Below are 13,170 nucleotides of genomic sequence, written 5' to 3' on the forward strand. Positions count from 1 at the left end.
TTTGATTTGCATTTCTTCTTGGAGAAATGTCTTTTTCGGTCTCCTGCTCATTTTTGAATTGGGTCTTTTTTTCCCCTTTTCTTTTTTTGATGTTGAGGTTTATGAGCTATTTATATATGTTAGATATCCCCTGATCAGTCACATTATTTGCAAATATTTTCTCCTATTCAGTAGGTTGTCTTTTTGTCTTATTTATGGTTTCCCTTGCTATACAAAAGCTCTCAAGTTTAATTCAATCCCATTTGTTTATTTTTTATCTTATTTCCTTTGTTCTAGAAGACAGAGCCAAAAAATATTGCTACAATTTATGTAGTAGTGTTTTGCCTGTTTTCTTATGGAAGTTTTATAGTCTAAGATTTAGGTCTTTAATCTGTTTTGAGTTTATTTTTGTATATGATGTTATAGAATAGTCTAATTTCATTCTTTTATATGTAGCTGTCCAGTTTTCCCAGCACCATTTATTGAAGAGACTGTCTTTTCTCTGTTGAATTCTTGCCAACTTTGTCATAGATCAATTGACCATAAGGGCATTGGTTTATTTCTGTGCACTCTGTCCTATTCCATGAATCCATGTGTCTGTTTTTGTGCCAGTTACCGTACTGTCTTGATTACTGTACATTTGTAGTATAGTCTGAACTCAGGGGAACATGATTCCTCTAGCTATGTTCTTTTTTTCTCAAAATTTTCTTGGCTATTCAGGGCTATTTTAGCATTATAACAGCATTTCTGTGAAAAATCACAATTAATCTTTTATTTTGAGTTTGTGAAACATACTATAAAGGAAGCGAAGAGAGAAGCCACAGTCTTGGAGAAGATATCTGCAACCTACGTTCTATGTACTAAGTCTGTGATAATATTAAAACATGTAACCACTATTTTTAAAATGTATTTTATTTTTGGCTCTGCTGGGTCTTTGTTGCTGCATGCAGGCTGCTCTCTAGTTACAGTTCCCAGGCTTCTCATTGTGGTGACATTTTTTGTTATGGAGCATGGGCTCTAGGCATGTGGGTTTCAGTAGCTGTGTTGAGAGGGCTTAGTTGTTCCACGGCATGTGGGATCTTCCTGGACCAAGGATTGAACCCATGTCCTTTGCATTGGCAGATGGGTTCTTTGCTGCTGAATCACCAGGGAAGTCTGGTAGTCACTTTTGAAAGGAATTTGTTATTTACAGTAAATCTGATGGTATATCTTCCCACCATCCTTCCTAGGCTTGGAACTGATTTTGCTTGTCCATGGTCTGATCACTGTCAAAATAGTACTGCAATTATATAGGAGAGTGACAAGAAGATACTGAGTGTAGTGAGAAGTAGGACCTGGAACCCGGATGTTAGATCTAGGTGACTGGGCTCACTAAAAGAAGTTTTTCTTAACTAAGAAGTTCTCACATCCTCAGAGACCTTACCATGGACAAGCCAATGGTCATTGCCCTCAGCCTAAATAGAAGGGAGTAGAAGGGTTCTAACAGAATGCTCACTGAACAGCCCTAGCTTCACGTACTTTGAGATGTCTTATGACAATAGTCCTTTCAGTTTGTGGCAGTAAAATACTATTTGCATGAGATTTATGAATCAGAGTGTTCATTTCTACCAAACCTCGGCCATTTAGAAGAGTTATGCCATCTTATATCACTTAAACAGGTGGTGCTAGTGGTAAAGAACCCGCCTGGCAATGCATATAGATTTGATCCCTGGAACAGGAAGATCCCCTGGAAAAGAGCATGGCACCCACCCAGTATGCTTGCCTGGATCCCATGGACAGAGGAGCCTGGCAGACAACAGTCCATGGGGTCACAAAGAGTCAGACACACTGAAACCAATTAGCATGCAAACATACCATCTTATACTCTGCCAGGACTAAAAGAGTTGTGCTTGCTTCACACCTTGACATTATCAGAGCTTGACATTTTGCCACACCTATGAGAACACTTGACAAACACTATGTGTTCATTCCACTTGTGGTATATATTCTTGATATATGCCCACCCTCGGTATGTGTCCAAGAAACTTCTGGACGTGGGCGCTGGGAGAGAAAAATATTCATAGCAGCACTGTTTATAAAAGATTGCACATCACCAAAATGTCTAGTGAATGGAGAAAAAGAAAAAATATTTTTGTATCCATTCATACAATGAAATACTATACAGTAGAAAGATGATTGAACAATGGCTACAAATTTCAATGTGGATTTATCTTATAAAAGTGACATTGATGGAAAAAGCATGTCCCAGAAAAATAACTACAGCACAATTACCTATATATAAAGGTCAAAAACTTTCAAACTTTATCATCTATAAATAATGAATAGATACATATATACGTAATAAAACTAAAGGTAAATAAGGGAACAAATAGTGCCAATTTTAGGAGAGTAGGACCATAATTACCTTTCAGAGGAGAAAGGCAGTTTGACCATAAAGGCGTGACCTGGGCACATTGAAGGCTTTTGTTTTAACTTTCTTAAGTTGAGCACCCCAAATATTCATTCCTTTATTTTTTATACTATATATATATTTATATAAGCATTTATTCTCATATATGAACATATCATTATAAAAATTTTAAATAAGTTGACCAAAATACATGACATGTTTATATGAAACAAAAAGTATCCCCCAACTGGACATTTCTATATGCATATGTAAATGTACATTAAAATATTAACTAGTCAGTAACTTTAAAAGGTACTATTGTACAAAGCAGAAAACCTGGTGGAAGCTTAGAGAGGGATGAAAATGCCTACTAAGCACATGCTTTGTGTAAATCCTAAGCCGTGTCCAGCACAATTTGGTACTAAAATGTCTTTGGGTTAGATCATTTAGCATCTGACTTCTTTCTCTCCCCACATTGCCACCACTGAATTCTACAGAGTTTTGCTGTTGTTGCTTTTTCAAAAGAGAGTATTTTTCAAAATACTTAACTTTACCAAAACCCGTCTTCTTAGTGTAGCTTAGCCTAGTCCAGAGAATAAGAGTCAGTGGGAGAGAAACCTGCCAAAGTTGATTGTAATAGATGTGTTGTTACATGCTGACAGGGGAATTTTTAAACAGTCACATCAAAATATTCTGCTTCAGTGGTATCACAGATAATAAAAACCAAAATGTAATTTCATTTTTACAACCTAGATTTAAGCATTCCTCTTTTGTCAGGTCTGATGAGAGACAGAAAAGGAATTCTGAAGGATAATCAATTTCATTCTTCAGTGGCTTCATGCTTGTTTGTATATTATTACTCGGTCAGGACAAGGAGCCCATATGTGCAGCAGGGGAAGAGGAGAGAGGACTTTGCAAAGCAAATGCCACCCCTGCTCCAAACATACACACTCACATGTTTTATCAAAGATAGAAGGCAGACAGATACGTGTGTATATTATGTGTGTTCACTATTTTTAATCTGATGGTAGAAGATCAGTCTGGATTGTAGTTTTAGAATTATGTTTTGGAATAGTGAGCCTGGAATGCTAACCACTTAGAATATGATCCTATGACTACATATATACATCTATGATCTTATATTGTATATATGTATATATGTACAGTTTAAATTTTTTTATATTTTTTTACAGTCTTAATTTAAATGTGTACCTCGAAAATTCACGTTACCTGACAGTGACAGAATCCGGCATTTATTGATGTATAGTAATTAATTCATGTCACCTTTGGCTACACTGAATCTTTGTTGCTGGACGTGGGTTTACTCTAGTTGTGGCAAGCAGGGCCGCTCCTCACTGCAGTGTGCAGGCTTCTCTGTACGCTGGTTGGTCTTTGGAGCAGAGGCTCGAGGTGCGTGGGCTTCGTAGTTGTAGCGGCATATGGAATACCGGGGATCAAACCCGGGTCCTCCACATTGGCAAGTGGATTTTAAACTACTGGGCCACCAGGGAAGTCCAAGATTTAGCACTTATTGAACAACTGCTGATAGCTTTTGACGCTTACACATACCAACTAATCTTCACAATAATCCTGAGAGACAAGTTCCATTATTATCCTCAGCACCACACTCCTAAAATTCAACATGCTCAAAATGAATCTCCTGCCTCCGCCACCACAAATTTTCCTCGTTGTTGTTTAGTCCCTGAGTCATGCCCAGCTCTTTTGTGATCTCATGGACTGTAGCCCACCAGGCTCCTCTGTCCATGGGATTTCCCAGGCAAGAATACTGGAGTGGGCTGCCATTTCCTTCTCCAGGGGACTTTCCTGACCCAGGGATTGAACCCATGTCTCCTGCATCGACAGGAAGATTCTTTACCACTGAGTCACCACTTACTCTTCTCAATTCGTGGAAATATTACCCTTCCCGTTGCTCAAACTGAAAACTTGCGGTCATCTTTAATATTCTTTCTCTCTCCCTCAACACACGTGTTTCCACAGGTTGCATACCGCACCAGTAAAGACTTGCCACTCACATCAGAGGCATCACAGGTTTGCATACTGGAGTACAATAATTTCCTAGAAGCTGCACTTCTGATATAGTAAGTAATTGTAACCATTTTCTGTGAGATGGAAGGAAAATATCACAATTACAGGCCATGAAGGTCCCTTTTACCATCTGCTCTCAATTATTACCATAGCCTCCTAGCTTCATAACATCTTTCTCATCCCCATGCACCAGCCCCAAGCATGCTGCATCCTGCGTCAGACATAGACTGGCGATTCAATTCACATGATAGTATACATGTTAGAATGTCATTCTCCCAAATCATCCCACCCTCTCCCTCTCCCTCTGAGTCCAAAAGTCCATTATACACATCTGTGTCTCTTTCCCTGTCTTGCATACAGGGTCGTCATTGCCATCTTCCTAAATTCCATATATATGTGTTAGTATACTGTATTGGTGTTTTTCTTTCTGGCTTACTTCACTCTGTATAATCGGCTCCAGTTTCATCCATCTCATCAGAACTGATTCAAATGAATTCTTTTAACGGCTGAGTAATACTCCATTGTGTATATGTACCACAGCTTTCTTATCCATTCATCTGCTGATGGACATCTAGGTTGTTTCCATGTCCTGGCTATTATAAACAGTGCTGCGATGAACATTGGGGTACATGTGTCTCTTTCAATTCTGGTTTCCTCGGTGTGTATGCCCAGCAGTGGGATTGCTGGGTCATAAGGTAGATCTATTTGCAATTTTTAAGGAATCTCCACACTGTTTTCCATAGTGGCTGTACTAGTTTGCATTCCCACCAACAGTGTAGGAGGGTTCCCTTTCTCCGCCAGCATTTATTGCTTGCAGATTTTTGGATCGCAGCCATTCTGACTGGTGTGAAGTGGTACCTCATTGTGGTTTTGATTTGCATTTCTCTAATAATGAGTGATGTTGAGCATCTTTTCATGTGTTTGTTAGCCATCCGTATGTCTTCTTTGGAGAAATGTCTATTTAGTTCTTTGGCCCATTTTTTGATTGGGTCGTTTATTTTTCTGGAGTTGAGCTGCAGAAGTTGCTTGTATATTTTTGAGATTAGTTGTTTGTCAGTTGCTTCATTTGCTATGATTTTCTCCCATTCCAAAGGCTGTCTTTTCACCTTGCTTATATTTTCCTTTGTTGTGCAGAAGCTTTTAATTTTAATTAGATCCCATTTGTTTATTTTTGCTTTTATTTCCAGAATTCTGGGAGGTGGATCATAGAGGATCCTGCTGTGATTTATGTCTGAGAGTGTTTTGCCTATGTTCTCCTCTAGGAGTTTTATAGTTTCTGATCTTACATTTAGATCTTTAATCCATTTTGAGTTTATTTTTGTGTGCGGTGTTAGAAAGTGATCTAGTTTCATTCTTTTACAAGTGGTTGACCAGTTTTCCCAGCACCACTTGTTAAAGAGATTGTCTTTACTCCATTGTATATTCTTGCCTCCTTTGTCAAAGATAAGGTGTCCATATGTGTGTGGATTTATCTCTGGGCTTTCTATTTTGTTCCATTGATCTATATGTCTGTCTTTGTGCCAGTACCATACTGTCTTGATGACTGTGGCTTTGTAGTAGAGCCTGAAGTCAGGCAAGTTGATTCCTCCAGTTCCATTCTTCTTTCTCAAGATTGCTTTGGCTATTCGAGGTTTTTTGTATTTCCATACAAATCTTGAAATGATTTGTTCTAGTTCTGTGAAAAATGTGGCTGGTAGCTTGATAGGGATTGCATTGAATTTGTAAATTGCTTTGGGTAGTATACTCATTTTCACTATATTGATTCTTCCAATCCATGAACATGGTATATTTCTCCATCTATTAGTGTCCTCTTTGATTTCTTTCATCAGTGTTTTATAGTTTTCTATATATAGGTCTTTAGTTTCTTTAGGTAGATATATTCCTAAGTATTTTATTCTTTTCGTTGCAATGGTGAATGGAATTGTTTCCTTAATTTCTTTTTCTACTTTCTCATTATTCGTGTATAGGAATGCAAGGGATTTCTGTGTGTTGATTTTATATCCTGCAACTTTACTATATTCATTGATGATCTCTAGTAATTTTCTGGTGGAGTCTTTAGGGTTTTCCATGTAGAGGATCATGTCATCTGCAAACAGTGAGAGTTTTACTTCTTCTTTTCCAATTTGGATTCCTTTTATTTCTTTTTCTGCTCTGATTGCTGTGGCCAAAACTTCCAGAACTATGTTGAATAGTAGCGGTGAAAGTGGACACCCTTGTCTTGTTCCTGACTTTAGGGAAATGCTTTCAATTTTTCACCATTGAGGATAATGTTTGCTGTGGGTTTGTCATAGATAGCTTTTATTATGTTGAGGTATGTTCCTTCTATTCCTGCTTTCTGGAGAGTTTTTATCATAAATGGATGTTGAATTTTGTCAAAGGCCTTCTCTGCATCTATTGAGATAATCATATGGTTTTATTTTTCAATTTGTTAATGTGGTGAATTACATTGATTGATTTGCGGATATTGAAGAATCCTTGCATCCCTGGGATAAAGCCCACTTGGTCATGGTGTATGATCTTTTTAATGTGTTGTTGGATTCTGATTGCTAGAATTTTGTTGAGGATTTTTGCATCTATGTTCATCAGAGATATTGGCCTGTAGTTTTCTTTTTTGTGACATCTTTGTCAGGTTTTGGTATTAGGGTGATGGTGGCCTCATAGAATGAGTTTGGAAGTTTACCTTCCTCTGCAATTTTCTGGAAGAGTTTGAGGAGGATAGGTGTTAGCTCTTCTCGAAATTTTTGGTAGAATTCAGCTGTGAAGCCATCTGGACCTGGGCTTTTGTTTGCTGGAAGATTTCTGATTACAGTTTCAATTTCTGTGCTTGTGATGGGTCTGTTAAGATTTTCGATTTCTTCCTGGTTCAGTTTTGGAAAATTGTACTTTTCTAAGAATTTGTCCATTTCTTCCACGTTGTCCATTTTATTGGCATACAACTGCTGATAGTAGTCTCTTATGATCCTTTGTATTTCTGTGTTGTCTGTTGTGCTCTCTCCATTTTCATTTCTAATTTTATTGATTTGATTTTTCTCTCTTTGCTTCTTGATGAGTCTGGCTAATGGTTTGTCAATTTTATTTATCCTTTCAAAGAACCAGCTTTTGGCTTTGTTGATTTTTGCTATGGTCTCTTTTGTTTCTTTTGCATTTATTTCTGCCCTAATTTTTAAGATTTCCTTCCTTCTACTAACTCTGGGGTTCTCCAACTCTTCCTTTTCTAGTTGCTTTAGTTGTAGAGTTAGGTTATTTATTTGACTTTTTTCTTGTTTCTTGAGGTATGCCTGTATTGCTATGAACTTTCCTCTTAGCACTGCTTTTATAGTGTCCCACAGGTTTTGGGTTGTTGTGTTTTCATTTTCATTAGTTTCTATGCATATTTTGATTTCTTTTTGATTTCTTCTGTGATTTGTTGGTTATTCAGAAGTGTGTTGTTCAACCTCCATATGTTGGAATTTTTAATAGTTTTTCTCCTGTAATTGAGATCTAATCTTAATGCATTATGGTCAGAAAAGATGCTTGGAATGATTTCGATTTTTTGAATTTATCAAGTTTAGATTTATGGCCCAGGATGTGATCTATCCTGGAGAAGGTTCCATGAGCACTTGAAAAAAGGTGAAATTCGTTGTTTTGGGGTGAAATGTCCTATAGATATCAATTAGGTCTAACTGATCCAATGTATCATTTAAAGTTTGCGTTTCTTTGTTAATTTTCTGTTTAGTTGATCTGTCCATAGGTGTGAGTGGGGTATTAAAGTCTCCCACTATTATTGTGTTATTGTTGATTTCCCTTTCATACTTGTTAGCATTTGTCTTACATATTGTGGTGCTCCTATATTGGGTGCATATATATTTATAATTGTTATATCTTCTTCTTGGATTGTTCCTTTGATCATTATGTAGTGGCCTTCTTTGTCTCTTTTCACAGCCTTTGTTTTAAAGTCTATTTTATCGGATATGAGTATTGCCACTCCTGCTTTCTTTTGGTCTCTATGCACGTGGTATATCTTTTCCAGCCCTTCACTTTCAGTCTGTATGTGTCCCTTGTTTTGAGGTGGGTCTCTTGTAAGCAGCATATAGAGGGGTCTTGTTTTGTATCCATTCGGCCAGTCTTTGTCTTTTTGGTTGGGGCGTTCAACCCATTTACGTTTAAGGTAATTATTGATAAGTATGATCCCGTTGCCATTTACTTTATTGTTTTGGGTTCGGGTTTATACACCCTTTCGTGTTTCCTGTCTAGAGGATATCCTTTAGAATTTGTTGGAGAGCTGGTTTGGTGGTGCTGAATTCTCTCAGCTTTTGCTTGTCTGTAAAGCTTTTGATTTCTCCTTCGTATTTGAATGAGATCCTTGCTGGGTACAGTAATCTGGGCTGTAGGTTATTGTCTTTCATCACTTTAAGTATGTCTTGCCATTCCCTCCTGGCCTGGAGAGTTTCTATTGACAGATCAGCTGTTATCCTTATGGGAATCCCCTTGTGTGTTATTTGTTGTTTTTCCTTGCTGCTTTTAATATTTGTTCTTTGTGTTTGATCTTTGTTAATTTGATTAATATGTGTCTTGGGGTGTTTCGCCTTGGGTTTATCCTATTTGGGACTCTCTGTGTTTCTTGGACTTGGGTGATTATTTCCTTCCCCATTTTAGGAAGTTTTCAACTATTATCTCCTCAAGGATTTTCTCATGATCTTTCTTTCTGTCTTCTTCTTCTGGGACTCCTATAATTCGAATGTTGGAGCGTTTCATATTGTCCTGGAGGTCTCTGAGATTGTCCTCGTTTTCTTTTAATTCGTTTTTCTTGTTTCCTCTCTGATTCATTTATTTCTACCATTCTATCTTCTATTTCACTAATCCTATCTTCTGCCTCTGTTATTCTGCTATTTGTTGCCTCCAGAGTGTTTCTGATCTCATTTATTGTGTTATTCATTATATTTTGACTCTTTTTATTTCTTCTAGGTCCTTGTTAAACCTTTCTTGCATCTTCTCAATCCTTGTCTCTAGGCTATTTATCTGTGTTTCCATTTTGATTTCAAGATTTTGGATCATTTTCACTATCAATATTCGGAATTCCTTCTCCGGTAGATTCCCTACTTCTTCCTCTTTTGTTTGATTTGGTGGGCAACTCTCCTGTTCCTTTACCTGCTGAGTATTCCTCTGTCTCTTCATCTTGGTTATATTGCTGCGTTTGGCGTGGCCTTTTATATTCTGATAATTTGTGGAGTTCTCTTTATTATGGAGCTTCCTCACTTTGGGTGGGGTTCTATCAGTGGTTTGTCAAGGTTTCCTGGTTAGGGAGGCTTGTGTTGGAGTTTTGGTGGGTGGAGCTGGGTTTCTTCTCTCTGGAGTGCAGTGGAGTGACCGTAATGGGTTATGAGACATCAAAGGTATTGGGATAATTTTGAGCTGCCTGTATATTGAGGCTCAGGGAGTGTTCCTGTGTTGCTGGAGAATTTGCGTGGTATGTCTTGTTTTGGAACTTGTTGGCCCTTGGGTGGAGCTTGGTTTCAGTGTAGGTGTGAAGGCTTTTGATGAGCTCCTATTGCTTAATGTTCCCTGAATTCAAGAGTTCTCTAATGTTTTCAGGCTTTGGGTTTAAGCTTCCTGCTTCTGGTTTTCAGTTTTATTTTCACAGTAGCCTCTAGACTTCTCCATCTATACAGCACCGATGATAAAACATCTAGGTTAAAGATGAAAGTTTCTCCACCTTGAGGGACACTCAGAGAGGTTCACTGAGTTACAAGGAGAAGAGAAGATGGAGGGGTAATTAGAGGTAACTGGAATGAGATGCGGTGAGATCAAGAGAGGAGAGCAAGCTAGCCAGTAGTCACTTCCTTATGTGCGCTCTATAGTCTGGACCGCTCAGAGGTATTTACAGAGTTATACGGGGAAGAGGAGAGGGAGGAAGTAGACAGAGGTGGCCAGGAGGATAAGAGAGAGGAATGAGTAGGAGAGAGACAAATCCTGCCAGTAACCAGTTCCTTAGGTGTTCTCTACCGTCTGGAACACAGAGATTCACAGAGTTGGATAGAGAAGAGATGGGGAGAAAAGAGACAGAGGCCACCTGGTGGAGAAAAGGAGAGGCCAGAGGAGGAGAGAGTGGACAAGCCAGTAATCTTGCTCTCAGGTAAACTTGGGTAGTGAAGTTTGGGTTTTAAATGTACAAAATTGACAACAAAGATTAAAAATCTGGAGTAGAGGTTGGATTTTCAAAGATACAATATTAAAGAAAAGCAGAAGGAAAAAGGAAGAAAGAAAAAAAAGAATTATTAAAAAACAAACAAACAAACAAACAAAAACAAAACAAAACACCAACAACCATCCAAAGAGTATATATGGTGTTTGCCTTAAAAAAAAAAAAGTCTTTTTTTTTTTTTAGTAATACTAGGTTATAGAAATAAAAATTAGAGGAGAAATAGATGATTTAACAATTAAAAAAAAGCTCGGAAAAAAAAGAAAAAAAAATGCAAAGGCAAAAAAAAAAAGAATGATTTTAAAAATATTAAAAATTAAAAATATATCTGGCTCTTCTCTGATGTTATGGGCCGTGTGGGCTCACTTCCAAGGTGGTTCCCTCTGTTTAACTTCTTCTGTTTGCTGGTTTTTAGGCTCACTAGTTCAGTCGCTGTGGGGAGGGGGATGCTGCAAACAAATAGCACTGTTGTGTACACAGTATCTCTGCCCGCTTGACCTGTCCTTCCTCGCGGCGCACAAACCGCTCCGGCTCTACGATGCTCAGCCGGGGAACCGTCTGGGGCCGGCCCTGGGCTGCGTGCACTTCCCGGTCCAAGCCGCTCAGGTTCGGCCTCAGGCAGCCCTCAGAGGCACAAATGTGGCTGGGACTGCGCTTTGTGCCCTTCCCAGGTCCGAGTAGCTCAGGAGTTTGGCGAGCGCAATCGCCGCGGCTTGTCACCTTTTCCGCCGCTGCCGCTCAGCTCTCTGGGTGGACCGCTGGCGCACCCCGTGAGGCAGACTGTGACCGTCCAGCACCCCCAGAAGTCTTAGCAAAGGAGCCTGCTTGCAGTTAGGTAAGTAAAGTCTCTCCGGGTCTGCAATTGCCCTTTCCAGTCCTTACGGCTCTGGCTGCCTGTCCCCGGCGGGGAATGGTCTGCAGCCGGCTTTTTCCATTCCGTCCTTTGTTCTGTGCTGGATCCTGGCGGTGTCTTATGTTCGAGCTTTTCGTGGTAGCTATCCCACAGTCTGGTTTGCTAGCCCAAGTTAGATCGTTCTGGTGGAGCGTGGGGCGTTCGTGCCCGATTCTTACAAAGCTCTGCAGCCCGCGCCTCCCGCGCGTCCCTGCCCTGCCCCCACTTCCCAATGGCGGATGCAGGCGTCTGTGCTGCTTTTCCACTGGGGGAGTTACTGGTGAGCTTGTAATCTCTTGGTTTTAATTATTTATCTATTTTTCCTTCCTGTTATGTTGCCCTCTGTGTTTCCAAGGCTCGCCACAGACTCGGCAGGGAGAGTGTTTCCTGGTGTTTGGAAACCTCTCTTCTTAAAATTCCCTTCCCGGGACGGGCCTTCCGGGACGGAGCTCCCTCCCCACCTCCTTTGTCTCCTTTTTCGTCTTTTATATTTTTTCCTACCTGATTTTGAAGACAATGGTCTGCTTTTCTGGTTGCCTGATGTCCTCTGCCCGCCTACCGAAGTTGTTTTGTGGAGTTTGCTCGGCGTTGAAATGTTCTTTTGAGGAATTTGTGAGGGAGAACGTGATCTTCCCGTCCTATTCCTCCGCCATCTTTCCCTCCCTCCTGATGTTCAATTTCATTAGGGGTTCATGTTATACACTGGAAGGAGAGCTGAGCTAATTAATAGTTCTATTAATTAGAACCATTTAAACTGATTATTAAAAAGTCACATCTCTTTTTGAAGATTGATTGATTGATTAGTTTTTGGCTATGCTAGGTCTTTGTTGCTGCACGTGGGGTTTCTCTAGTTGTGGTGAGTGGGGGCTCCTCTTTGTTGTGGTTCCCAGACTTCTCACTGTGGTGGCTTCTCTTGGTGCAGAGCACAGCCTCTAGGCGCTTGGACTTCAGTAGTTGTGGCGCGTGGGCTCAGTAGTTGCAGCTCAGGGACTCTAGCGCCTGGCTCAGTAGTGCATGGGCTTAATTGCCCTAGGGTGGGTGAGATCTCCCTGGACCAGGAATTGAACCTGTGTCCCCTGTATTGGCAGGTGAATTCTTAACCACTTCCCTGGTGGCTCAGAGGTTAAAGCGTCTGCCTCCGATGCAGGAGACCTGGGTTCGATCCCTGGGTCGGGAAGATTCCCTGGAGAAGGAAATGGCAACCCACTCCAGTATTCTTGCCTGGAGAATCCCATGGACGGAGAAGCCTAGTAGGTTACAATGCACGGGGACGCAAAGAGTCGGACATGACTGAGCGACTTCACCTTCAGCTTCACCTTCACCTTCAGACCACCAAGGAAGCCCCAAAATGTCATGTCTTACTGAACTGGGGAGACTGGTAAGTGGCTGACTTGAGGCATAGTCAGTGATGTCATTGCGGCGTTCTCACTTTGAGACAATCTTTCTCTACCTGGCAGGCTAAGAAGTCCCTGGAACCCCAAAGCTAATATCCAACCACTCGAACAAACCCAGATAAAACAGAATTGTCCCAGAAAGTGCCTGTAAAACTGTTTCAGAAAGGACTCTGCTGGATAGCTTGATTTATATGCTTATTCCTAAACTGTGGTCCAAGATAGGGGTTATTCCAACCAGCCATGCTGGAAGCATGTGTCTACTTATGGAGAATAAAGGTTGGGAGAGTTGCCA

Source organism: Ovis aries, chromosome 6, assembly GCF_016772045.2.
Source record: "Ovis aries strain OAR_USU_Benz2616 breed Rambouillet chromosome 6, ARS-UI_Ramb_v3.0, whole genome shotgun sequence".
NCBI lineage: Eukaryota > Metazoa > Chordata > Mammalia > Artiodactyla > Bovidae > Ovis > Ovis aries.